This window comes from Amblyomma americanum, chromosome 1 (genome assembly GCF_052857255.1).
Source record: "Amblyomma americanum isolate KBUSLIRL-KWMA chromosome 1, ASM5285725v1, whole genome shotgun sequence".
NCBI classification, from domain to species: Eukaryota; Metazoa; Arthropoda; class Arachnida; order Ixodida; family Ixodidae; genus Amblyomma; species Amblyomma americanum.
Genome location: NC_135497.1, coordinates 142,422,941 through 142,450,666, shown reverse-complemented (window position 1 = coordinate 142,450,666; position 27,726 = coordinate 142,422,941). Strand labels below are relative to the sequence as shown.

Below are 27,726 nucleotides of genomic sequence, written 5' to 3'. Positions count from 1 at the left end.
GAAGCCTCGGAGACGTTGCATGTTATATACATTTAGCAGCTGATCATTAATTTAACCGTAGGTGAAATCTCCGCGACGTGCGGCACGAAGCGCGGTGGTTGCACCATGTGCTCGTACACTGATATTGGGAGGGGGTGGAGGATGTTCGCCCCCAATCCTCAAAGCGAGAGGAAATTTTATACAGGAAAACCATGCTGAACTCAATTTAGTTTTACAAAAAAAAAAGTCGAAGAAATGCATGGTTCAAACGGACCTCCCCCCCCCCCCCCCCACCCCAACCGCCCTCTCCAAGAGTGACCCCTATCCACGCCCGGTACCGGTGGACCATCAGAACAAAGTTGGATTAAATGCTTCAACGGTTGTTTTCTCATAAATGCGTTTGACCAGCGCAGCTGTTGAACGCTTTCGCGATTGAGTGTAGACCATGGTGTAAGAAAATATTCTTACACCACGGTGCAGACACTCCACCAGCACCTGTGCGGAGCGTGCTCGAACGGCTATTGGGTGTTCGCGGTGACGTACACGCGGTAGGGTCAAGACCAATTTCCCAATCATCTCATCTCACAGAATCTGAGCACCAGGCCAGGGGAACATTAGAGACCGATGGGTACGCGGCGGCAGGGGGTCGAATCCCGCACCTCCCGCAAACAAGGCGGATGGCATGCGCTAGGGCACCGCTACGGTGCACGCCACAAGTGAGCTTCCCTGTAATTAAGAGACTGCTCGAACGCGGAGTCCATAACATTACAAGAACTTCGAGAGGTCCACATACAAGCCCAGAACCTTTGATTAGGTGCTGCCGGACGACACATACTCAATCAGCAATAGGCCTGCATCACTATCTCCGCAAACAATACATCACTAAGAACACTCCCTACCCAGATCTGCACTTCGATTCATGTCAAACCATTACCGAGGAACATGCACCCCCACCGTAATCAAGGTCGGAGAAAGGCGCGCGAGGCAGCGCGACATAAATGGTATGGGGATGCGTTTGGGTGGATGCCACCTGCGATGAGCATGGAGCCACTGCGGTTGTCCGCAACCCCCACATAGCCTCCCTAACTTTCGAGCTTCCTTCAGGCACCACCCCTGAGGGAGCCGAGAAGACCGCTATTGCTCTGGCATACACAAATGTCGGTTACATCATCAGTGAGTCAAAAACAGCCATTCTAAACTATGCCAGGAACAGGGTTCACCACCCTGCACAATCCCTGGTGCACCCCCCCACCTATTCTAACGCGCTGAGCTCATCTGAATGCTTGCGCACTTGGGAAATCCCAGCAACGAGGCCGCCGACTCCTTAGCCCGAGAGTCTAGAAGTCGGGCACAGGCGGACCTCGTGGGGAATTTCTCGAAGGAGCGTATGCACTCGCTTGCTGAGCTCACCACAAACTCCCGCGCTGAGTGCCCTCATCTCCCGCCACCACACCCATCCCTTACTACCGCAAAGAAATCAGTCTGGCGTCCCCTGCAGACGCACACGCTACTTACACCAGCCCATCTCTATAAATTTAAGCCGGTACCCCCATATGCACCTTGTGCTCCCGCCCCAAGGCCACCCTTGCACACATCCTCCCGTCATGCCCGGCGTCCCCTCCCCCCGCCGGGCTGGTGCCTCTCCGAACCTGGGAGGACTAGGACACCTCGTTGCGGTCAACGGACCTGACCAGGCAGAAGATCGTCGTCAGCCAGGCACCGTGTCACAAGAATGGATGCATTGCATTCTTGCTTCTAGGTCATAGATAAGCTTACCTATCGCCATTTTTCCTACACTGAATTATCGATATACCGGTATATCAACTATTTCGTGAACCCCTTCGAGTTTCATAATCCAGGTTCGACTGTAATATTTTATTTACGAACACAAATAAAGTGACCCGTTACAGTGGCTTTGGCGTTCAGCACCTGATCCCAAGGTCCTGGGTTCGATCCCGTCCGTGGCGGCCGCATTTCGATGTAGGCGAAATAAAAAAACGCCCGTGTGCTGTGCGATGTCGTTGTATGTTAAGGAATCCCATGTGGTCTAAAATCCGAAGCCCTCCACTACGGCGTCCCTCATCGCTCGTGTACGAACCACAATTCACAAATCGAGCGCTGAAAATGTGCGTCGCATGTAGCATCAGGCCGAACTGATCCTCTTTATGAGTGGCAGCTCTAAGTGGTTTAACAGAGTATACTGGGGGGCCCGTCCATATGCTACGTTTTCGTTTATATTAGCCCTAAGTGGGCCACATGCAAGAATATCTGGTACGGATCCAATTGGACTTATTTTTGGAAATGTGGCGGAGAGTTTGAAGTCTGCTTCACTTCCGCCACCGGTTGGCCCGGTATATTGCACTACCTCCGCAATCGGCCTTGTCTTCAACGCGTCTTTACTATCCTGTCTTTCTATCCCATCTTTCAACTTTCCTACTATCTGCACGTGGTAGCGATTGTGGCTCGGCTTGAGCCAGTGAGCAGGCCTGTGCACTTTCCTTTTTTCTTCCTGGCAACACAGACAGACAGACAAACCATAGGGACAGGAACTGCCGCAACGTTTATGCCTATGGTTTGTGTGTCATGCATGCTCGCCTGCGGCCTACTTGGAGCTGCCACTTGATTAGGAAGCCAGCGGTTAACCTTTCTATAAGTGTTCCAGTTGGAATGCCCCTCCTATTCCATTTGAAGCTTGCAATTGGTTCCAAGTAAATAATGGGATATTTTCCGATTGGAAGCAAACAATTTGTTTTGTGTGGGCCGGCATTACAATTGGACGCTCCAACTGGCCTTCCAATGGGTTCAAAATATACATGGGAGGGCACAACCAATTTTAATGGCCGCCTTCTTAGATTCGAGAAACCGAAACTATGCCGCCTTTTCGTCCCCTGACGTCATACTCACATAGTTCTACCTGGATCATTCCACGCCAAACATCCCAGGCGTTACGCTCGACCATCTCCAATTTGTTCAAAAAATTCGTGGAAACATCGTAATGTGCGTAATGAAAGCCTGAAGCATTTTTGCCTAAAAAATTTATTCGTGAAGTGAGGGAAGATTGAATATTCAGAAAAAATGAGAAAACAGGCACTGCTAAATAAGCAAATATTTAGAAAACACTCCAAAAAGTTTTTCATTGACATTTGCACAGATTCTGCCTTTCGATACAATTCGGAGCATGCTGCTTTACACGGCATAAATATTTTTTTTAATCGAAAAAAGTATGAAAATGTGTCAATTTTGACATTTTTTGTTTTAAATATGAACTTTCTCTCGGAAATTCTGGAATAGCCGTTTTGTTCCTGTAGATGTCCAGTACCTATAATAAATTTTACAGGTGATCAAACTGCGGATGCAGAAGGAAAAAAAACCTAGTTACAAAAAGTGAATTTTGAGCCAAAACACTCGTTAATTTCACCCTGAGGTGGTCCAAGTAAAAATACAAACAATAGCGGATTACGTAAAACAGCTTATTGCCTTCCATTTCGGAATTTTCATTGAGGTAATTTTTGTTTAAAGCGAGGAAATAATTTTTGAAGTTGAGCTCTCGGGCCGTAAGTTGCGTCGTCTCTTAACGCCTCTTCACCGCAGAGCACGATACTGCCGACACTGTAGCCACGCGAAAACTATAGTCCTTGTTCTTAAGTGAGGTTTGCACTGCAGGCAAGCATGGGAACACTGAGTAGTCGAACAGGTGTTCGTGGGAAAAGATTTTCTTAACGCTGCTAGGGCGGCACAAGCCCAAGTGGGCTAGCTGTTTGGTGTGATTCTGTCGCAGTCAGTCATTCTTGTCGGCGCCATGAAAGACGTAATCAGCAGCATAAGAGCTTGTGAGACACTGATCTGGAAATGACTAGAACGATGCGGTGTTGAAACAATCCGCGACGCAGTAGCACCATGTGGTACCTGACCCTTGTGGCCGTCAGAAGCTCATGTCCGGTTGTTTCCGTTGTGATTAGTTTGTTGTATTTGATTTAATCAGTGCAATTTCTACATTAATACTCCAGCGACAACTATAGACGAGACACTATGCTGGTGAAGCACCTTCATGCGAGCGACGCACCTATGCCAACGCCTCCTAAACTTTTCAAGGCCTGTGCCCTCTCTAGTGACGTCAGCACCCGCCGTCCTACCTGGGCATTGCCATTGCCTGCGGCTGCCTCCGGTTCTCCATACCGGCCTTTCCGTCCCGTCGCCTCCCCTCTCATTTTTCCCCTCTTGTTACACGCAGCTAGTTCGTCGAGCCAGTCGCCTCGTGGTCGCTTCAGTGCTGTTTTCCTTGCGCCCGTTCTGCGACATGCAGGCTTCGACATGCCTAACAAGTATTGTGTACCTATGTGCTCAAGCAACTACAAGACGGGGAACAAAGTTCAAGTGTTTCCTTTGCCAAAGGATGAACAGCTTTACAAGTGGCTCAGTGCGATTCCCCGGAAGGATTTGTGCCTACTGCCAACAACAAGGTACGAAGCCATTTTCTCTACATGAACAGTATTTAAGGGAGCCATGACAAAAATTAAGCTTTACCTCGATATTAGATTGTACTGCATTGGTAATGTGGTGCGTCGCACTTTTGCTATTGTAAAACAGGTGTGCGCCTTACACTTCCATGCATCCTGCCTTGAACATACCTCATCGTACACCAATCCCCGGACAGGAAAGGTGTTCGAAGTCCCTCTAAAAGTGCCACACCTGCGTCTTGGGTCAGTGCCATCCTAATTCCCTGGCTGTCCCTCGTACCTGTCAAAGAAAGATGCCGTGCCAGCAAGGAGCTCCCCAGATGCCGAAAAAATGCGCCGGGAGGCAAATGTCTTGCTCGTGCTATTGAAGTGTCAGCAGCCTGCTATCGACAAGAACAAATGCAGTGCAAATTTTCATCTCTGCATGAAATGATGGAGCGCTTAAACGTCAAGTGTGTCCCGGTTGAATGGACTATTATTAATCACCCAAACTGTAGCATGTTCTTGAATATTGCAAATGAGAGTGCGCTGGTCCTACAGTGTTCTGTTACTGTTTTCGCATATCTTCGTATCACGGCGTGTTTTCAGGCAACTCAGTGAAACGTTTAGGAGATTTTGTCGTGCCTGAAGAAATCGGTGACATCAATGTCCTACTTGACATATTAAATAAGCTACAGCAGATTTCTGACGACAAAGGTTCATCTGATGGCCTTACTGACCTGATAGTAAACCTCATGGAAAAGATTAAGGAAAGCGTCCGCAAAAACAGAAAGGACTCTGTTAAACTTCTGAGGGAACAAGTGTTGTTGCTTGAGAGTGACTGCAGTACTCATCTCAAACAATGGTGCTTGCTTGCATCTGCATACTATATCTCCTCATGCATACAAGTTTTTGAGGGGCTCTGGTTGTTTGACTTTGCCGCATCCGAGTACCATTAGAAACATCTGCTCCTCTTTCCACCTATCACCTGATAACGAATCAGGTGATCAGAATTTTCTTAAATACATTGGCCAGAGGTTTAATAAATTGAAATCGCATGAGAGTGCTGTTACTTTAATGGCAGACGAGATTCACGCTCAGCCATTTATGGACTTTACGATGCCGCATAAGGTGAGGATTATTTACCCACATCTAGACGATGCAACGCGACCCATGTTTTACATCATTGACGCTGTGTAACTGTTAAAGTGTGCTAGAAATAATTGGCTTAACTAAAGAAATCCTAAAGCCAACTTTTATTTTCCTATGTTTAACCTCACTGACAATTCCGTCCACCCTGACATTATACAGTGGGCATCATTCAAGGATCTCAGAAAGCTTCACAAACTTGAATCTTCTCAGCTCTTGAAGTACAGTTATAGGCTGCCTTCAAAGGCTTTAAACCCAAGCAATTTACAAAGGCAAAATGTTAAACTAGCCTTACAGGTTTTCAACATCTTTGTGGCTGAAGCCTTCGACATGCACTGCGATTTTCCTGTACTTTCACGTGCGAAAGAAACTGCCAACTTCATCAGAATAATTATTCATTGGTGGATGGTAGTTAATGTGAAGATGCCACACAAGGGCTATCACTATCGCGACGTATACGAAGAGCCAATTTCATCGTTGAATGATGACCCCAAGCTATCCTTTTTGAAAGCCTTCAAAATCTGGCTTGACGTATGGAAATTTTATAAACACGACAATTGCACGCCACAAAGGAAACTTTTAATGCTCTGTGGCATTCAGCATATGCTCTACTTGAATTCTCAAAGTATTGCGTCTATGAGCTCGGTTTTAAGTACGTGCTACTCGGAAAAGTGCAAACAGAGGGCCTAGAGAAGAGGTTTCTTCAGTACAGACAAATGGCTGGCGGTAACTACCACATCAGCATCCGACAGCTTCACGAGTGCGAAGGCAGAATTCGCCTCCAAGGCACGCTTCCTGTGATGTGCGCCGGTGACTTCAGCGACGATGAGATCGGTTGTTTGTCAAGTGCTGCACATTCCTTCAAAATTGCTGAGTTTACAGAAGGTCTGAACAGTTTGAGTTCACGCGCGCCTGTGTTTGGCTATGTAGGTGCTTTTGTGCTCATTCTGTAATGAAAGCCCTGAACTGCGATTTCTGCCGAGAGCAGCTTGTTATGGACTGCGAAACAACAGAACATGATGATGCCGATGTTCACTCTTTGATATCTAGCTTGAATCGAGGCAGGCTGGAATTCCCAAGTGCATGTGTCGTCACTGTCGTGATGCACACCGGGGTAATTGTAAAAAAAGCTATTACAACCAGAGAATGCCACAATGTTTCTCCAACACAAAAACCAGAGAAATGTTGTTCAACAACTGGTTATCGAATCGCTGCCAGAGTTTGGCGACCTTGTGACATGCTTGAATGGGCACGTCAAAAAGTATGCTTTTTTCTCGCACGCCACAAGCCTGGTCCAACACTCCATGTTAGCATGCGCTAGCTGCAAAAAATATCACTGTAATTTTTTACTTACTAAAGTTAACTCTTTGGTTACCAGTTTACTACTGGGAACAAAAGTTTCCCGGACGAGAGTTCTAGGAAAAACGTTTATTGTAGATCCACCTCGCTACCCAGTCGCCTGATATTGTATGAAGGCATTAAAGGGACTATGCAATGAATAAAAAGTCACTTGTAAATGTTTTCAATGCTTAGAAATGATGCTAAGAAGCATTCACACCAAGTATGAGTCTTCAGAACTGAGCCAGCAATTTATTATGAACTTTTAAAAACCGTGTTTTTCAAAATTCGCGGGCCGATTGGTGTACTCGCAGTGACCAATTTTGGAACTAAAATCGTAAAAACGAGCAAACGCGGTTCGTGTTCTCGCCTGCGCTGACGATGTGGGCCCTCGCCATTACACAGAAGTTCCGTATGGTGTTTGGCGCCAATGTTAGTTTTGGGAAATTTCCGAGGTGTCGTTCTGGACCGCGGGGCACGAATTATCTGCAGAGGTGATGATCTGCAGTGTTGGGGAACGCCGCAACAGTAGGATCCTCACCGCTCGCCAGAGGTTGTAGAAATATACAACCAATAGGAAATGCGTGGAACGAGCTGCAGCTGCCCATAGCTACCAAAAAACGTGCAGTAATTGATTTACCCCTCGAAGTGACGGTATTATCAGAAACCCGGTGGCGGCCTGAAGAAGCCGAGCATCTGGTCGAAAGATGCTTTTGTGACCATTAAAAAACTGTTGAATCACCGGCGGTGCTGACATTCGAACCCAGTACGTCCTGTGTATACGGGGCATATGCTGTATGCTACCAGGCCCTCACTGCGATTTTTGAACAGGAACTCCGATTTCGCGAAACCAATGAGTGCACTTTTTGAGGACGTCCTCATCTCGTTTTTATACGTAAATATTTGTTTCATTTCTGACTTCCTTCCACCAGGAGTCCGATCCCTTTTATTTGGATTACTCGCAGCCAACTTTGTTAAAATTGGACTGGATGTGACTGGAGGCAGTTCTGAAATGAGGTGCAAGAAATGAGGTGCATGTAAACGTACCACCTGTTGCAAAACTTCTTAGGCCGATGCACCCGTGGCCGGAATATGGTCGCACGCGTACGGTTTCGTTCATTTCTTGGCGGGAACTTGTGAATGTCAGCGGAATTCGTCCTCGACATTTTAAACGGCAAATCTATATGCCGTATCAGGGATCACCGTAACACTGTTCGCGCGCACTAAGGCCACGGACGCCATGACCTGCGAACTGTCGCAACATGTGTGCATGCGACGCAGCAGCCGTCAGGCACGGCCGCCTTTGTTGGATACATGCATCTGCTTATCTGAAAACAGCGCAACGGACGCGGACAATGACAGGAGTGGACACAAACTCAGCAGTATGCGTCCACTTTTGTCATTGTCCGCGTCCTTTTCGCCGTTTTAAGATATGAAGAGCCAACTAGACCGCACCTCTACCACTGTATGCTTATCTGAATTTGGAGATGATAGGCGTCTCGCACCTTGTGTTCTCTTCTAAGCATTTATCCATGTTTAAACGTTTTTCGCGCCAAAAGAACAAAAACAAAAAGGCATGCCGATAGCTTATTTCTCTTGATCGTTTCTTGCGGCAGAGGTGACGTGATGGCGCAGGTACCATTCAGCGATTGGCTGAATTTTCTTTTTTTTTTTTTGCTTTAGCTTGCCCTCATTAACGAAATGCTCTTGCTTGACTTGCGCGTGTTCTCGGCACCGGTAGATTCTCGTCCGCGAGGGGGCAATACTGGGCAAGCGAGTAACGTAAATGATGGCGAATTTGAAACCCCGCCGTGGTGGCTCAGTGGTTAGTGCGATCGGCTGTTGGAATTGAGGACGCAGGTTCAATTCCAGCCGCGACGGCCGCGTTTCGGTGGATGCGAAATGGAAAAGACCCATGTGCTGTGCGATGTCAGTGTATGTTAAAGAACCCTGGGTGGTCCAATTTACTCCGTGCAGCTAGGGGCGTTTGGCTCTGCAGCAGCAGCTAGGCAGGAAAGGGACACGTCCTCAGCCCTAGCAACACCGCACCGTCTTTTCAACTCCCCATTTAACTACTCCGCTCTCATAACCCGAATAACGAAGAACGCACTCCACACGGCACGGGTACAAACGCCGTACTCTTTCCTTTTCGTGCTTAGCCCCTGCCTCATGAAAACCGACCGAAGCGACTGGCTGGAGGGGCTTTAAGAAGAGCATTCGGCGCTACATTCTTGAGTTTTAACAGACTATAGTTGTGTTTTTGGCACATTTCTCTCGACATATACTATTTCCTCATTGAAAATTTTGTCGAGAAGTATGACGGACGAATACAGTATGTGTTCTAATAGCATACCTACTGTGCAAACGTAAGTTTTATCAAAGGGGCTGCGAATGCTGATCATGATGATAGCATCACAAACGCACTCCCAATGGTGCATGAGCGCTCGAAAACGTTCTGCTCTGTCGTGTAACGCAGCGGCATCGAAATGTTTTCGTCATTATGTCTATGTGCCTTTATGCGCATGCAGACATGCCCCATGTGGCGACCCCACAGTTCCCTGTTCGGTGGCGCTCGTCTGCTCCGCATGCGTTCAGCATTAGAAACTGCGTGGCAGACTCGCTGGCAATGTTCCAGTTCACGCAACGGTAGTAAAATACTGACGGCTGTAAAGAAAAAAAAACCTGGTTTGTATTTTTCAGGCGGCAAGTATGTTCCCCGTGCCATCCTCCTCGACTTGGAGCCAGGAACCATGGACTCCGTCAGATCGGGACCTTTCGGTCAACTGTTCAGGCCCGACAATTTCATATTCGGTAAGCGTCTCTTTTAGCTTCATATCTCCGTTGCTGTTTTAGCATGTACTGATCAAGTTCAGCTCAACGTCATCAGCTGCACATGTGTGCGCAAAGGTTCGTGGGGAGCCGGGCTTAATTCTAGCCGTCCCTAGCCGGAAGTTCCTTGCAGCAGCTGCTCTTAGCCCATCGTAGTGTTCGTTAGGTCCAGCCACAGCTTAGGGTTAACAAAGGTAACTCGATTTGCTCGTACCTGTGCTCAGAATCGGCATTCATAGTCGGCTGTATAATCTTGGCTGTTTCCACTCTTTCGGTGGCAAATTCGCTGCGTACAAAATACAAGTGAACAGCAACTGAGGCGACCATTGCAACACGAAGCTTGCTGCCCTATGCGCCTGACATACGTTCCTGAGCGCTGAGTTTCCATCTTGAAATATGAAAAGTTATTTTATAAGGTCGGCGAATTTGGTCTGAAGACCGCTTCACTATCATGCGACTGAAGAAAAATTCGCGTAGAAACAGGAAAGGTTTCAGCGCAAAGCGCCTTAGCGGCTACCTTTTTGGTCAAAGCTTATTGGCTCAAAACAGCGGCTCCCAGCAGCGCGGGGATATGCAGGTGGCGTACATATGCGCGGTAACTTTCGCAGGCCAGAGCGGCGCCGGCAACAACTGAGCCAAGGGCCACTACATTGAGGGCGCCGAGTTGGTGGACTCCGTGCTGGACATGGTGCGCAAGGAGGCAGAGAGCTGCGACTGCCTGCAGGGCTTCCAGCTGGCCCATTCCCTAGGCGGAGGCACCGGCTCCGGCATGGGCACGCTGCTCATCTCGAAGATCCGGGAGGAGTACCCGGACCGCATCATGAACACTTTCAGCGTCATGCCCTCCCCGAAGGTGAGCATTCGTCGTGACAGCTTCCGCGCCGCCGGCACGTGTCTTAAGCCAGGACAGCATCAATACCAGCGAGACGCAAACTTTTGTGGAGGAAAAACGCTAAGCCGCCCGTGCACTGTGCGATGTCAGTGCACGTTAAAGATCCCCAGGTGGTCGAAATTATTCCGGAGCCTTCCACTACGGCCCCTCTCTCTTCCTTTCTTCTTTCACTCCCTCATTTATCCCTTCCCTTACTGCGCGGTTCAGGTGCCCAACGATATATGAGACAGATACTGCGCCATTTCCTTTCCCCCCCAAAAACCAATTATTATTATTATTATTATTATTATTATTATTATTATTATTATTATTATTATTATTATTATTATTATTATTATTATTATTATTATTATTATTAAACTGCCGTCAGATATGAAGGCTTCACCACGTCCGCATGTGGTGACCTCAGCGAGCTTGCTTTCTTGATGTCTACCTACTACGGTGGTATCGAACACCGCACTCGCGCGTGAAGGTGCGAGACTTTACGTCACCCACCGCTGCTGCCAAACGAATGGCGCGAAAACAGCTGCAGAGTGCAAGCGCACGACGGCTGTGACCTTAAAGGGACCATGAAATGGTATATACTGAGGTTAGGAAAAGCGCACGAGCGATCGCTATTCCATCACTCGTCACCGAACAGCAAAAAAATTATAAGCTAGCTTCATTAAAAGACTACAGACATGTAAATTTAGTTGCGCGTTTTATTCTTCCATATGATGCTTTAGGCATTATAATACATGCGGATCATCGTCTGGTATTCGCATACAACCGCTAAATCACTGATTACTGAATTCGTTCCCTCATGCTGTTTCGGTTTCATTACCCGAACGATGGTTTTGGCATCTAGTTCGACTTTAGGTCATGTGAGGCACGAAAAAAACTGCAATATAAACGCTGACACGTAGTTTTAATTCACTGTAACGCTTAAACAAGCCTGCTTCAAGAGCTGGAATAAAAACAAACGACGTATCAGCAGTCATACTGCCGTTTTTTTCCTGCCTCACGATACTCCAAGTCCAACTACACGTCACAGCCATCGTTCGGTTGATGAAACCGAAACAGCATGAAAGAAGAAATTCAATTATATATTATTTATCGGTCGTAGGCGAAAACAACGCGGCGATACATGTATTCTAATGTCTAAAGCATCATTTGAAAGCAGAAAACATGCGAGCAAATTTTTGGTGTCTACAGCCCTTTAACACCGAAGATATCGGCGATTAAAAATGATGCTTCTTATCTTCCCTCAACTCTTACACAACGACGTGCCGAAAAAAAAAATGGCTAGCGGTTTATCATTGCTAAGCACGAAATAGTGCGCGAAAGCATGGTGGGCCTCCCAAATTTTGAGGGTGGGCCAAACCCATTCTGGGGGTGTCGCATGTCGGTCCCGAACGTAGGTCAATTTTCAAATTTTAGGGGGTGGGCCAACTCTTATTTTTGGAGGTGGGCCAATTCCATTTCGAGACGAGGTGAAGCCTGTCTTCCACCTGAGAACAGCCAGATTCACCGGCAGTCGAATTCGGTCAAGGTCATTCGAAGGGCAAATTTCGGGCGTCCTAACCATGTTTGGGACATTCTTCATGTGCCATATCAGGGCCGCCGTGGTGGCTAAGTGGTTATGGCGCTCGACTGCTGGCCCGAAAGACGCGGGTTCGATCCCGGCCGCGGCGGTCGAATTTCGATGGAGGAGAAATTCTAGAGGCCCGTGTACTGTGCGATGCCAGTGCACGTTAAAGAACCCGAGGTGCTCGAAATCTTCGGAGCCCTTCACTACGGCGTCCCTCATAGCCTGAGTCGCTTTGGGACGTTAAACCCCCATACACAATATACACCATCATGTGCCATACCATGTGTTGCTGTCCTTACCCTGCAGGACCATCCCCAGAATTGAGCTTCATTGCCATGCACACCCATTTCCTTACTGAGTCTGGCAGAGGCTTCATTTTCTCCGCGTGAGACATCGTCGAAATCGTTAGGGGTTGGCTATGATTGCTTTCGTGCTAACAGAAAACAGGTCGGGGCTGCGCAATCCCGCCCACGCCACCTGAGCATGCCCAATGGGCAGTGGGCGTCAGGCTGCCCACTGACATCTTTGGGGTAGGAGCGGCTAAGTATAGTGTGCTAAGGCAAAGAATGCGAGGTGAGCTGTCGCCCTAGCAGACTGCGAGTCAGTGCGAGCAGCGATTTAAATAGAAATTGTAAATTATAGACATGCTGCACCATCATCATCACCATAAGCCTGACTAGGCCCACTGCAGGGCAAAGGCCTCTCCCATGTCTCTCCTATTAACCCTGTCTTTTGCCAGCTGCGGCCACCGTATTCCCGCAGACCTGCTGCATGTTTGCAAACAAACAAGGTGTCACTGCAGTCGCTAGCGGGCTCGCGGTAGGCTTGTAGGCGCGTTGTCGGTTTCTGCGAATCACCAAGTGGTTGATGCTGTTGATGCTTTGAACTTCGTAATTTCTCGAAGTGCACAGGCTCGCGTTGACCACGTACGGCCTATTCAGAGATATTGTTTGCCACTGTGTGTTGTATATATGATCAGTTGCAAACAAAAAGCGTTGCTGCCGTTGATTTCTACGCTAGACGTGGAATAAAATAACCACTTTTTGACGCTCTGTACTAGCCGGAATAATTCCACTTCGGGATAGCAGTGAGGAGAAGCTCTGGCGTTGTTTCGGCGGAGCAGACGTGCGCTCACCGTCACTTGACACACGTGCCGCGCAGCGAGGCAAGTGGGGACAGCGTCGTGTCTCCAGTCTCCTCTGTCGCGTGTAAGCGCTGCTTTTCGCCACAAGATCATGCACCAACGAGGCCGATTTGTCACCTTATTAAAATGGCCAAACTGATCGCAATTTTTTGTGCAGTAGAAATTTAGAAAATTACGCTTTTTTGATGTGTGGGCGTCGAAGATTGAGCGAATCGCTCTTCTGGTGTCCTCGGCGCATCGCGAATTCCACGGGTTTCCGACGACGGTGCACCACTATCTTAGTATCACTTGGAAGCGGAATGATCAGAAGATCAGAGGTTCCATTGATTGCAGTGCCGCATTTCTTTGACCAAAAGAAAAAGCTACGAGGGTGAACGAAGCAAACGAGTGAATAAACTTTAAGGTTGGTTTTCTCAGCTTTCACGTTTTCTACGATTGGCATCACTCATCCCTTCGTAATTTCGTAACGAATAAAAATAGAATGATTCTATTTGCTGCGAATGAATCCTGAGACGTTGATTTATTTATGGTTTTGTTTATGAAGGCTTAACGTCCCAAAGCAACTCAGGCTATGAGAGACGCCGTAGTGAAGGGCTCCAGAAATTTCGACCCCCTGGGCTTATTTAACGTGCGCTGACATCGCGCAGTACACGGACCTCTAGAATTTCGCCTCCATCGAAATTCGACCGCGGCGGCTGGGATCGAACCCGCGTCTTTGGGGGCACCAGCTGAGCGCCATAACCACTGAACCACCGCGGTCCTGAGAGATTGAGTAGTGTAATAAATCTGACAATTTTTTGTACACATGCAGTAGCATGTTGAAGTTATTTTTCTAAGAAATGTGTTCACGTAAATATGCATGCTAGAGTTTAACTTTTGTTTGCATACGTACTTTGCATAAAAAAAAGAACAGTAGCGTCATCACACAAAGCAGGGCTTTGTGAACATGCTGGCATAAAAAATTTGCGCACTTTCTACTTAATTATTCCACACTCGATGACTTGACGACGGTGTTAATTATAATAACCCAACATCTGTACCAGCCAGCTGAAATTAAAGCACAGCACTGAAATTAGCATAAAGAGTTCACAGTTGTGCCAAATTTGGTTACATCTCATGCATAAATAACGAAAATACTTTCAATTTCCGCGTCTCCTCTCAATCTCGCTGCATTGTTTCACCCGACAGTTTCTGTTAGTGTACCCCCTAAATGAAACGTTTGCATAGCCGCCGCGGTGGCTCAGTGGTTATGGCGCTCGGCTGCTAACCCCAAAGACGTGGGTTCGACCTCGGCCGCGGCGGCGGTCGAATTTCGATGGAGGCGAAATTCTAGAGGCCCGTGTACTGTGCGATGTCAGTGCATGTTAAAGAACCCCAGGTGGTCGAAATTTCCGGGGTGCTCCACTACGGCGTCCCTCATAGCCTGGGTCGCTTTGGAAAGTTAAAACTCCATAAACCAAACCAAACCAAACCGAAACATTTCCCTAGCAACGCAGGAGTCTGATTGAAAGACGCAGGGGCTCAAGCCGAAAAATTCCACTCGCCTGCAACTACGTGTGCTGGACGCAGCTTCGTGTGCTCTCATCTATTTGCGCTAGCTTTATGAGATACTTTGGAGGCCGTTGTCATGCGATGGCAAAAACGAAGACAAAAGCACGCTGCAACTGGAAACGAGGAAGAAGAAACGAGGAAGAAGATATAGAAGCATTGACGATATAGGAGCATTGACAGGCTCCCAAAGCACGCGCAGGGCCCTCGCTGAAGACTCGATCGCCGCCGGCCACCAAAGACACCGGGCGCTGTACCGGTGCTACGAAGTGAGACATCCCCGGGGTTCCTCCTAAGAGCTCTGTCTCGACGCGTTCGTCCTGTTCATCGCTGCCCCGACGGCTCTGCTCTGCTGGGAACGATCGGCTAAGTTTCGGGTGGCTGATTGTGGCATTTTCTCTCTGCGTCTTTGCGCGGTAAGGCAGTAAGTCCGGACTATGTCCACCCAGTCTCCCGGCGAGGGGAGTTCCCTCTGGTCGGCTTCTCTGTCAACTGATCTCCTACCGTTGGAAGCTTTTTTGCGCAGTGGTGTCGGCAGTATCCCTGTCGCGCTGGTGCCTAGGGATGGTGGTGCTATCAGGATGAACAACCCTGGTGCTGTTCGGGCTGCTCTCCAGTCGAAGACTTCTCATTATGAGTCAATCTCAGAGGTTCGCCAGTTTGGACGCGGTGGCATTCTGTGCAGATCGCCAGACCTCGCCTGTGTAAGAGATTTACTAAAATCCTCATCCTTTGCCTCCCTTCGGGTAAGTTCTTTCATCCCTTCTCATCTGGCGTGCACGAAAGGTATTGTACGAGGTGTAGACTCTTCCCTGTCTCCGGCAGAGACTCTTGAGCTTCTGTCGGCTGCAGGTGTTGTTGCTGTGCACCGCTGTAGCCGGGATGTAAACAACGTGCGGATGCCCACTGAATCAGTGATTGCTACCTTTGCCGGCACTTCCTGCCCATCTTAAATCAAGGCATGGCCTCTAATTATTCGATTAGACCCATTATAATCTCGGCCTCTGCAGTGTAACAACTGCTGGCGCTATGGACATAGCGCTGGCGGTTGCAAATCCAACTTGAGGTGTTGCAACTGTGGGGCTGGTCATTCAACAAGCACCTGCACTGAGAAGAATAGGAAGTGTTGCCTTTGCGCTGGTGCGCACTCTGCAAACTACTCAAATTGTCCCTCTCGAGATCAGGAAATTCAAATTCTGGAAATAATTGACAGGAAACGCTGTTTCCGCCGTGACGCTATTTCAGAGGTCAAAGAACGTGCCCACGGTTATGCCGGTGTGACCGCTCGGCAAGGTGTCATGTTAGACTCAACGCTGTCCCAGGCAATTGCGGCTGCTGTGGAGGCTTCGATGTCTAAAATGGTAGAAAAGATTGTCGCAAGTGTGTCGGAGTGCTTTACAAACGTTCTAGCGTCTCAGATTACACATGCCGTGCAGGCTAGTTTGGCACCTCTTTCGACAACAATTCCCTCTCCTCTTATCCGGTATCAAATTCCAGTAGCATCACAACCCCAGGAACAAACTTCTGTCACTTCCGCTGTACCTACCTCGGGTACTTCGAGGGATGTTGATATAATGTATGATTCCGAGATGGTGGAGCCTGATGCGCGGCTTCTTAAGCGCAGTGGGTCCCCCATGTCTCATTCGTTGTCTTCTCAGGGCACCCAGCCCAAATCAAAGAAGAAGCAGCTTGGCACTAAACCCAAGGATACCATTTTGGAGCAGGCAGTTGCTGCTGCTAGACTATCGCAACCATAGCGTCGTTGCGAGTTCTGCAGTGGAACTGTCGCTCTATTCTTTCCGCTTCCACAGATTTACACTGCCTTTCTACTCAGCTTAATCCGGATGTCTTAATTCTGCAAGAAACGTGGCTTTCAACCGACAAACATTTTCATATCAAAAATTACCGGTCAGTTCGCCTAGACCGCCAGTCAAGAGGCGGGGGTTTACTAACTTTAGTCTCTTCAAAATTTTGCCACAGGGCTGTGGTATCTTTTCAACAAATGTCTCCTGACTGTGAGATTTTGGCAATAGACTTTGTACTTCCTGGGTGCTCTCCATTTTCAATAGCAAATTGTTATTTCCCCAATGGAGTCCAGGATGTTAGACTTCTGGATTTTTTACTCGTAAACTGTAAAAACCCAGTTCTCGTGGCTGGGGACTTCAATTCTTACCATGTGTCTTGGGGTTTTAGGACTAATTCGTGCGGCAAGCGCCTTTGGGACTGGGTTTCTGATCACAACCTGATGTGCTTAAAATTAAGGATCGGCCACTTATCTTCGCTCACACACTCAATCTGTTTTAGATCTCACGTTCATTAGTCCTGCAATTGGCGTAACGAATTGGTCGACAGTTGATAGCGGCACTTCAAGTGATCATATACCTATTCATTTTGATATCATATGTGGTGTTACTCCGGCGTCTTCTCAGTTGCGGTCACATGTAAATTATGACAGATTTCAGACGGCGTTGCGCTCTGCCCTTGCTCCTGTGTCTAACATCGCCGAGGTCCACCAGTCAGCAAGCATATGTCTGGCTATTGAGGAAAGCCGTAAAAAGTCGGAGTTCCTGGTGAGGACAATAAAAGGGAATTCTTCTAACTGGTGGAATGCGGACTGTACAAGACATTACAGGCGGAGGAAGGCAGCATGGAAAAAGCTTCTTCATAACCAATGTCCGAATAACTGGAGTGATTATAAATTTATTGCAGCCACCTTTAAACGCACAGTTTCTCGCGCAAAGGAAAAATATGACTCGAAACACTTCGATTATCTTTCAAAGGCGGGCAACCGACGTGCACTATTCGGTTTTCTACGGTCTAGGAAACAGCTCATGTCCTCTCATAATTTTCAGTCATTAGTTATGTCACCTGTAGAAGCTATCCAGGCGGTTGAATTAATAGCCACAGGCCTGCAAAAGCGGTTCTCGTCTTTACTACCTATGCGAACATTGTTGTTTGCACCAGTCGTACCAAATGATAATGACTCACAAGTAAATCTATCAGAGCTTTCACAAGTTGTCCAGAGATTGCCAGCTGCTGCTCCTGGCCCTGATGGTGTTACCACAAAGATGCTCAAGATTCTATTTGAAGAGTCTCCCAACTCCTTATTGCACCTAATAAACTACTCTCTCAAACACGCTTGGATACCTTCTGAGTGGAAGCTGTCCAAGGTGATCCCTTTACTTAAAAATCAGGGTGGAGGCTATGAATTGGATAATATTAGGCCAATTTCTTTAACATCAAACGTGGTAAAGTTGATAGAAAGGTTGTTACTAATTCGGGTGTCAGCCATTGTGGACCGCAAAAGTATACTCAGCCCGTGCCAACTCGGTTTCCGGCCACGGTGTTCGATATGGAATATACATGCTGATCTTGAGAGCAGAATTCTCCTTGCTCGTCGTCAACGCCTGGTCGCGGCTTTGGTTACGTTAGATGTCGCCAAAGCTTACGACAGTGTAGAACACTCCATCCTGATACATAGGCTACAGTCTCTTCAATTTCCAGATTATATAGTTGCATGGATATCTGCATTTCTTCATAACAGGGAATTCTTTTGCGTCCATAATGGTGTTCATTCAGAGAGGTATAGACAAACGCGAGGTGTACCGCAAGGAGCTGTTCTTTCTCCTGTGCTCTTTAATATTCTGTTAAGCTCAATTCCTCTCCACCGCCATGTACGCACTTACGTCTATGCGGACGACATTGCGTTTTTTGCTGCTGCGCCGGATATACATTCTCTGTATGGTCTGTTGCAGTCATATTTGAATACACTTGAGCACTGGTTGAGCGCATTACACCTGAAGTTAAATGTTGGCAAGTGCGCTACTCTTGTTTTCCCTCTATTCACTCCTGTAGTGGTCTCTCTCACTTGCCAGTTAAAAATAATACCGCAGGTTCAATCCCTAAAATACCTAGGGGTCATTTATGACAACAAACTCACCTGGCGACCTCACATTGACCATGTCGCGGCGAAAGGGGCTCGTGCCGTGGGCATGTTACGGAGATTATGTCATCACCGGTACGGCATGCGCAGAGATGCGCTATAATGTATGTCAGGCCAATTTTAGAATTTGGATCAGTGTTGTTTTCAGGCTCGGCTACATATAAACTTCGCCCTCTCGTCCTTTTAGAGAGGGAAGCACTTCGCATGTGCCTCGGCCTTCCAAAATGTGTGGCTATCAATGTGCTGTACCTTGAAGCCCGCATTCCGTCTCTCTTATCACGACTTCAATTTTTAACTGTGCAAACTTACCTCAGGATCTATGAATCCCATTTCCACCGTTCCCAAAGCATTTTCTGTTCTCAGCCGACCTCCTTTTTTGGTGTCCCCTGGTCTCGTTTCAATTCCCCTCAGGTAGTGTTTGCGCAAAGATTACTTCAGCCTTTAGATGTAAACATTTATGATATCCTTCCTGCGCTTCGGAATGGGCCCACTATCCACATTGTTCTCGACGACATATTCCCAAAAAATGCAAAACTTTTGCCACCGAGTATTCTAAATGGCCTTCTAGAAGATCATCTGAGGACCCTACCAACCGATATAGCAATAGCCACTGATGCATCGCAATGCAATGAAAAAGCAGGTGTGGGAATATTTTGCTCCCATTTAGACTGGTCCTTTTCTCTGCGCCTTCCAGATTTCACCCCTATTTTTCAAGCAGAGTTTCTAGCAGTTGTACTTGCTCTACGCAAGCTAGACCCCTCTATTACAGCAGTTGCAGTAATTACTGATTCTTTATCTTTGTGTTCGTCCCTCGCTGCACAGGTTGACGGTCCCATTTTATCAACTTTCTTATCCCTACTTCCTCCGCATTTGAGCCTTGTTCATTTAGTATGGGTTCCCGGCCACAGCAGTGTGACAGTAAATGAGATTGCTGATAATCTCGCAAAGGCTTCCCTCAGCGGCCCCGTGTTGCCAATCATCCCGGCTACAGCCTACATTACAGCATCTAGATTTCGGCGACGTGCGTTTTTAAGCTCGCAAGACACATCACTTTTAACATCGGCGGATTATGAGCACCTTAAATATTATTGGAACAGGAAAATTTGTTGCTCTCGGCAGCTTGAAGTATCACTGACGAGGCTACGCTGCCGCATCCCCCCTCTAAATTTCTATTTACACAAGTCGGGTTTGGCGCTCTCTCCCCTTTGTGCATTTTGCCGTGAGCCAGAATCCATTGAACATTTTTGGCTGTATTGTCGCCGATTCAACTCACTGAGAAAAAGGTTGCTGGAGGAGCCCTTGCAGCATCTTGGCCTTAGTTTGAGCAGCCCGCTCTTGCTATCATTTGGCGCCACCACATTTGGGTTCAGCCACAGATCTGTTTGCACCGCTGTTCAAAATTTCCTGATAGAATCTCACCGACTGCCTTGCTAAGTGTTTCAACCTTTTCTTTTCTATCAATTATTACATTTTGACTAAATCATTAATATTTAATCACTATCTTTATTATTATTCTTAAAATTTTAAAATCAAAACACTCATCCCTTTTCTGTTCATGACGAAAAATTCACCGGTGTTATGCTCCCACGTGCTTTTCCTTTTTGTTAACTGCGTTCAGGTGAATAGCCACCCGATTCTTGGCCGATCCCCCAGTGTGGGTATGTGCCATCTTTTGATAGGCTAACAACAGCAACAACAACAACTCGGTAAAGAAGAAGAAAGGGCCCTTCTTTTCTTTTTAATCACTCGTAAATTTCACCCAAGGCAAAATAGCTTGGCACCATTTACCCTATTCTATGGGGTCTCCCCACTGAACCCTGGCCAATCCCCCGTCGTGGGTATGTGCCATGTCACGAAGGCAACAACAACAACGGCCCTTAGTGTCCATTGTGCTGATACGACCCGACGCTGTTCTACGGCTGTTCTATGTCGCCTCCCGCTTCATCTGGCCTCGGTGCTGAAGCGTGTCTTGGTGCTGCTGATCCTGTAAACTCCTGGTGAGGCCGTTCCGCGAGTGGGGGATTTGGCCAGGTTTTTTCCCTTTTGGATGTAGGCTTCATGTTTCTTAGGCTTACGGACATGGCTATGTCTTCCTCGGGCACAGGTCCAGTAGCCTGGTTCGCCAGTTTGCCTAAATTCTTTTTGCCAAGCGTATCCCTGTGGCTCTGGTCCCTGTAGGAGATGGTTTAATTAAGATCAAAAACTCTCATATGATCCAGGAGCAGCTGAAGGCAGCGACTATTCGATATCTTGAGATTTCCGAGGTTCGACCATTTGCCAAAAGAAGAATTCTGTGCAAATCACCTGATTTGGATTGTGTTGCAGACTTGCTGCAGTGCACCTCTTTTGCCTCACTCCCGGTGAAAGCGTTTATTCCCGAGCAACTCGCCTGCGTAAAAGGAATAATCCGCGGTGTGTATCCCTCCGCTACGCCAGAAGAAATTCTTGGACTTCCATGATGCCGGTGTGGGCATCCTCTCAGTTTACCGCTGCAACAGAGGCTGGAGGCTCTCGTATTCCAACTGAGTCTGTTATAGCAACTTTTGCGGGCTCCTCTTGCCGATTGGAAATCAAAGTCTGGCCCATTGTCTACCGTGTTGACCCACTGCAGCCCCGTCCATTACAATGTAAGAACTGCTGGCGTTTTGGTCAGAGTGGCAAATCTTGCAAGTCGGCAACGCGCTGCCGCGTTTGCGGTGGTGCTCATGCTTCAGATGTCTGCACTTCTAAGTCTGATCACGCAGCTGACGATCCCACCTGCCCAAAGCGTGCCGATGAACAGTGTGTCTTGGACATTATTCAGCGCGATAGGTGCTCGCGCGCGGATGCTTATGCCCTACTTGATTCGAAGCATTGTGCTTTAAAGGTGAGCGTGCCCTTGGCCGGTTGGAGAGGATCAGCAACAAAAAATTTGGTATGCGTCGGGACACTTTGCTCTTTCTGTATAAGACCTGTGTACTTGAATTTGGCTCTGTTCTCTTTTCTGGGTGCACAAGGTACAAGCTTGAACCCCGGTTTGTTATTGAGCGACGCGCTCTGCGCCTTTGCTTAGGTCTGCCTAAATCAGTTGATAACGCTGCGCTGTACTTGGAGGCGCGGATACCTGATCTAAATTTGCGGCTCAGCTTCTCACTGCGCGGACGTTTTTAATGTCTTTGGAGCCTGTTCCTGAATTGGCTAACCCTATATTTACAACGAACCCATCTCTATTCTTTGGTAATTTTTGGCCTAGGTATAAGCTTCCTCAGGTTGTGTTCACTAATTCCCTGCTGTCAAAAATTTCTGAATCAATAAATTCTGTAGTACCAGTTAGCCACCGCCGGGCTGATACTGTAGTCCCCTTTGACGACACCTTCCCAAGGATTGCTAAGAATCTGCCTGCAAATGTTTTAAATGGGCTTATTAAGGAGTGTCTGGATAATTTCCCTAACCATACTACCGTTTTTACAGACGCCTCCCAGAAAAATGAAAAAGCAGCCATAGGCATTTACTCAAGGGCTCTTGAATAGAGTTATTCATTTCGGGCTCCTGACTATACCCCTATTTTTGTCGCCGAGTTTCTGGCCATTGAGTTGGCCTTAATAAGGAATCCCTGCAGTATCTCTCAGGTTGTTATACTTTCAGACAGCCTTTCCGTCTTGATAGTGCTCGAAAAATCGAGGGATACTCCTATGAGCCGTTCCCTTCAATTTCTTGTTCCACCACACATTACAAAAGTACGCTTTCACTGGGTCCCTGGGCACTGTGGCATTGCTTCTGATGAGAGAGTTTATTTTTTTGCAAAGTCCGCCCTTGGTGGACCTATTGTCCCGTTCGTCCCTAATACTGTCTACTTGACTGCAGCCAGCGTCTCCAGTACTTGAGCCATGAGCCTCTCCTTGCTGCAGCGAATTTTCAACACCTGGCATTTCCTTGGAGTGCGCGGATGTGCAGTTCAAGGCAAGGTGAAGTGTCCACGACCCTACTGCGCTGCAGAATACCGCGACTAAATCTCTACTTATGTCGATCAGGGATATTTCTGACCACCCTCTCTGAGTCTGGCGAAATTGAGTCCACAGATTACTTTTTCCTCTTTGCGATTAACTTCTCGCCGTAGAGCTTACTTAGAGAACCCCTCGCTCGACGGGGGCTTGCTCTATTTATTCCGATTCTCCTCTCCTTCGGGGCAAGCGCCAAGGGATATGCATTGAAACCAGTGTGCGATTTTATTTACGAATATATAATTGCATCAGGTAGATTCCTCTGCTAGAATGAGAATTCCCTGCTTTTTCATTTCCGTTTTTCTTTAATCTTGATTTTTAATCAAAATTCGAGTCTAGGTCACAAAATTATCCAGTTACACCACTCTTTGGTCATGAGTGCGTTTGTATCAGCATTGCACCCAGGCCAATCCCCCGCCGTGGGTATGTGCCATTAAGCCTGAGGTCATCATCATCGTCATCAACTCGGGCAATGCGATCGCGGCTGCTTCTTTCCAAACAAGCTTCGCGATCATGCACCGCCTCATGAAACAGCTTATGACATATGATGCAGTGAAAAAGCCCGTGGCTTTTAGCACACGTACAGAAACATGCCAACGTGGCCGTGCAGAAACGACACAATTTAGCAGACTTCTTTCAACACAGACCAAGTAATTATGTCGGCCATATTAAGAAATGGTCTGAAGTGAATATTAAGTGCCATGAACGCGACTTTATATGATCGTATAACTTCCACACACGTTTAAACATTATCTGCTATCTACAAAAGACCGCATTCCTTGGTGGTGATTCAGCCTGTCAGCGCCCTGTGAACACCCAAACGGCTCGACGTGATAATTACGTGCGCAGACATTTGTGTTTTTTTTCCCTTAAGCAATTATAAGCGTACTATGATGATGTTCAGGAGAATGAACGCAACTCCCCAGCTACGAAGTACATTGCCTGGAAGCGGCGATCGAGGCTCAGACTTCGCGCTTTACTACCGTGGCCCATTCCTTAATGCGGTATCTATCAGCGAGAAACATCGAGGCGCGGGCATGATGCAGTTGCGCAGTCCCGCCAGCAGCTGCAGCAGCTGGTGGGCACGGGCAGGCGGAACCTATTTTGCCTGCCGTGCCAAAGGCGCTACTGACATCAGCGCCACCGCATCTGCATGACGTCGGGGCGTGAAGGAGGTGTGTGTAGTGTCCACGCAGAGCTTTTGAATTTGACTCGAATTAATACTGACAAAGGCCACCTCTACTGATCGCTGCCCTAGAATTTACCATCAAAATAATTTCTTGTCCCTTTAATGCTCGACAATGGTAGCGAGAAATCGAAGAATCACAGTGCTTAAAAATGAGAAAATTTTTCTTGTGCATAGATGTAGGCTTTGCTCCACGTCGACAGAAAGTGCGAATTCAAGCGCATTCAAAACTGCAGGTCTCCGACACCGTCGTCGAGCCCTACAACGCCACCCTGTCCGTGCACCAGCTGGTGGAGAACACCGACGAAACCTACTGCATTGACAACGAGGCGCTATACGACATCTGCTTCCGAACCCTGAAGCTCACCACTCCCACATACGGGGACCTCAACCACCTGGTTTCTGTCACAATGTCCGGAGTCACAACATGCCTCAGGTGACGAAGCTTTCTTTTCTCAGGGATCGTAGTCTATTACTGTCACTCGACATCTCTATATGCGAAGCTGTAGTGAGTGGCACCGATCACTGCCGTCGAAGAATGGCCCGATGCCCACAATGGCCACAGGCGCTTAGGCCTGCAAACTACTTCACCACACCTGAAGAGGGAATAGCTTGTGTTGTGTATAACTTCGTAGCACAATTGGGGACATGAATGGCGCGGCGCCTGCAGGCCCTTGTTCGCGGTGCTTAACGCAACAAAAAAAAACAGTCTTAAAGCAACTTAAGTAACCATACACACGCAGGTTTCCCGGCCAGCTGAACGCTGACCTGCGCAAACTGGCTGTCAACATGGTGCCCTTCCCGCGTCTGCACTTCTTCATGCCCGGCTTCGCACCACTCACGTCCCGAGGCAGCCAACAGTACAGGGCGCTGACCGTGCCAGAGCTGACGCAGCAGATGTTCGACGCCAAGAACATGATGGCCGCCTGCGACCCCCGCCACGGCCGCTACCTGACGGTAGCCACCATCTTCCGCGGCCGCATGAGCATGAAGGAGGTCGACGAACAGATGCTTAACGTCCAGAACAAGAACTGGAGCTACTTTGTCGAGTGGATCCCGAACAACGTCAAGACCGCCGTCTGCGACATCCCACCCCGTGGCCTCAAGATGTCTGCGACGTTCATCGGGAACAGCACGGCCATTCAGGAGCTGTTCAAGCGCATTTCAGAACAATTCACTGGTCAGTCATTTATCAGAATTGCTCGAATTACATTCTACTCATAGCACAGCATGCAGTTCACACGTACAATCTGCAGTTGCATAGAGCGCCTACTTCATCGTTCAAGGGCAACTTTGGGATTATTATTTTTTTTAATCTTAAGGTGGCACTCCCGTAAGATTGCTTAAAGCCCTCTCTGTTCGTTGCAATCTGTTGTTAATAGAACTGTGAGTAAAACAATCATCAAAGAGCAAAAAGCAGAAAACCTAAACCAAAACAGGGGTGTGTTGGATGCGGTGTTCTTTTGTGACAAAGATGACGTCACAAACAGTGTCGGCAAAACTTTTGTACGCGCATTTCACTGACAAACCACAAGCTGCAAGGAACGACCCCGTTCATTAAACATCTCAGATGACAAGCGCGACATTTCCCTGTTCACCAAGTGCAGACCGTGTATCAAGGAGGGGTAATGTTTCCGACGTTACAAATTTAGCAGTGCCCGTAAAAATCACTCATAAAGAGGTAACGAAGCGGCCACCTTTAAAGAGACTCTGAGGACAAATTCAAGTTGGCCTGTATGGAAATGTAGCAGCGTTCTAATTGCGAAAGACACGTTTATCACTAAAAAACGGAGCTTCTACGACTAAGGCTAGGCGAAAGGGAAAGAGATGGGCATTTGTTCCCGTGCCGTGGGGAGTGAGCTACCTCAGACTTAGAGTCACTCTACTCAGACCTAGATACCCTACACAATCTCTAGAACTTCCCCCATTCAACCCTGCGCACCTCTAACCCGAACAGTGGGCAACCCAAACGGGGACAAAGGTCCGTCCCCTTCCCTAGCCAGGTAAAGGTCAAAAAATGAAATACAGATGCCGCCATCACCGACAGTTTTTGCAAGCAAACTACAGTGCTTCAAGAGTTTTCTTCCTTTTTTGTTTTTTGGTCGTGGATCCCTGAGGCTAGTCTACATCGCTATTCACTAAGCGGTGGTCACGAATTTCGCTTGTCTTGACGTCACGAGTTTGAATCGAGAAGCGGGAAAATTTTTAAATCCAATTTTCTCGACATAATGCGTATTTTGTTGCCGGATAAACATCTACATACCCCAAAAAGAGCCGAAAATCGATTTTTACTAAAAGCAAATGTCGGATGTAGTTAAGCCCTTTAGATGGCGAGCGTGTGTGAGCACTCCCTCCTCACGCTAATCCGCGCCGCCGCTCAGCATACAAAAGAAAACTTGGATTATTCCACTACTGTTGCAAGTTTAGGCAGGCCTATTTTTGGACGCCATCGCTCAATCCGATCCTCATGATTGAGAAAGGCGCTTTTTGAAATCGGATACTCAGGAATTATGGACAAAAGTATTTTTAAGCGGGAAGCTGTTCATGAACGCAGTTTTCTCGTATAATGCAAGATTTCACTAAAACAATCAATATATCCGCAGATCACCCGAGGCAGTCTCTTAGTTTTTTTTCTATTCACGTTTTCGCTATCTTCAAAAGCGTTCCGGTGCGATCGCTGGAAACACTTTAAAAGGAAGATTTTGCTACATATCAGAATAATGGACCATTACCTTCAATATTTCCTTAACAGTGTCTTAGAATTTTCCAATTTTCAAAATTTTTGCCGGAGAAAGCTGGACTTGTTGGCGCAGAAACAAAAATCCGAACAGCTGGGTAACTTGGTGGAAATAATTCGGACGGATAGAATTGAACTAGCTGTATAAGTTCCGCTGCAATTCGTGAAAGCCTACAAAAACAACTAATATTCGTGGTGCCCGTCTTAATTTGCAGCCATGTTCCGCCGCAAGGCCTTCTTGCACTGGTACACTGGGGAAGGCATGGACGAAATGGAATTCACCGAAGCAAAGTCCAACATGAATGACCTGGTGTCCGAGTACCAGCAGTACCAGGAGGCCACAGCCGACGACGAGGGAGAGTTCGACGACGAGGACGCCCTCGCCGACACTGCCTGAGACACCGCTACCGAAATTCCCATTTAGCTTGCAGAGTTCCGATAAAATAAACCATGTATATTAGGCAAGCCAGGCTACTGGCCATGGCGAGCATTTGGTTTTACTGGAAAAAAAAATTGTTTGGTGTGACGCAACACGAAACGATATATATTCGCAATAAAGTCCCAGCATGAGTTGGAAATAACGGCGAGAGCAAGGCTGTTCTATCACTTGGAGGCGTGTAAGCTCCTGTTCTTGTTGCTTGGCTAAAAGAGGGCGCCGCTACTGATGGTGACAGCGCTCCATAGCGCCACAACGAATGCAAGTATGCTGGCGCTACCAACGCGAACGAGGACGGCTTAAAGAAGCCTCGGAGACGTTGCATGTTTTATACAATTAGCAGCTGATCATCAATTTAACCGTAGGTGAAATCTCCGCGACGTGCGGCACGAAGCGCGGTGGTTGCACCATGTGCTCGTATACTGATATTGGGAGGGGGTGGAGGATGTTCGCCCCCAATCCTCAAAGCGAGAGGAAATTTTATACAGGAAAACCATGCTGAACTCAATTTAGTTTTACAAAAAAAAAAGTCGAAGAAATGCATGGTTCAAACGGACCT

General features: G+C 47.6%; 1 pseudogene; it reads left to right on the top strand.

Moving 5' to 3' along the window:
• The first annotated feature begins 977 nt into the window (after positions 1-977).
• On the top strand, positions 978-27,130 carry LOC144114057 (tubulin beta-4B chain-like; annotated as a pseudogene).
• The last annotated feature ends 596 nt before the right edge of the window (positions 27,131-27,726 follow it).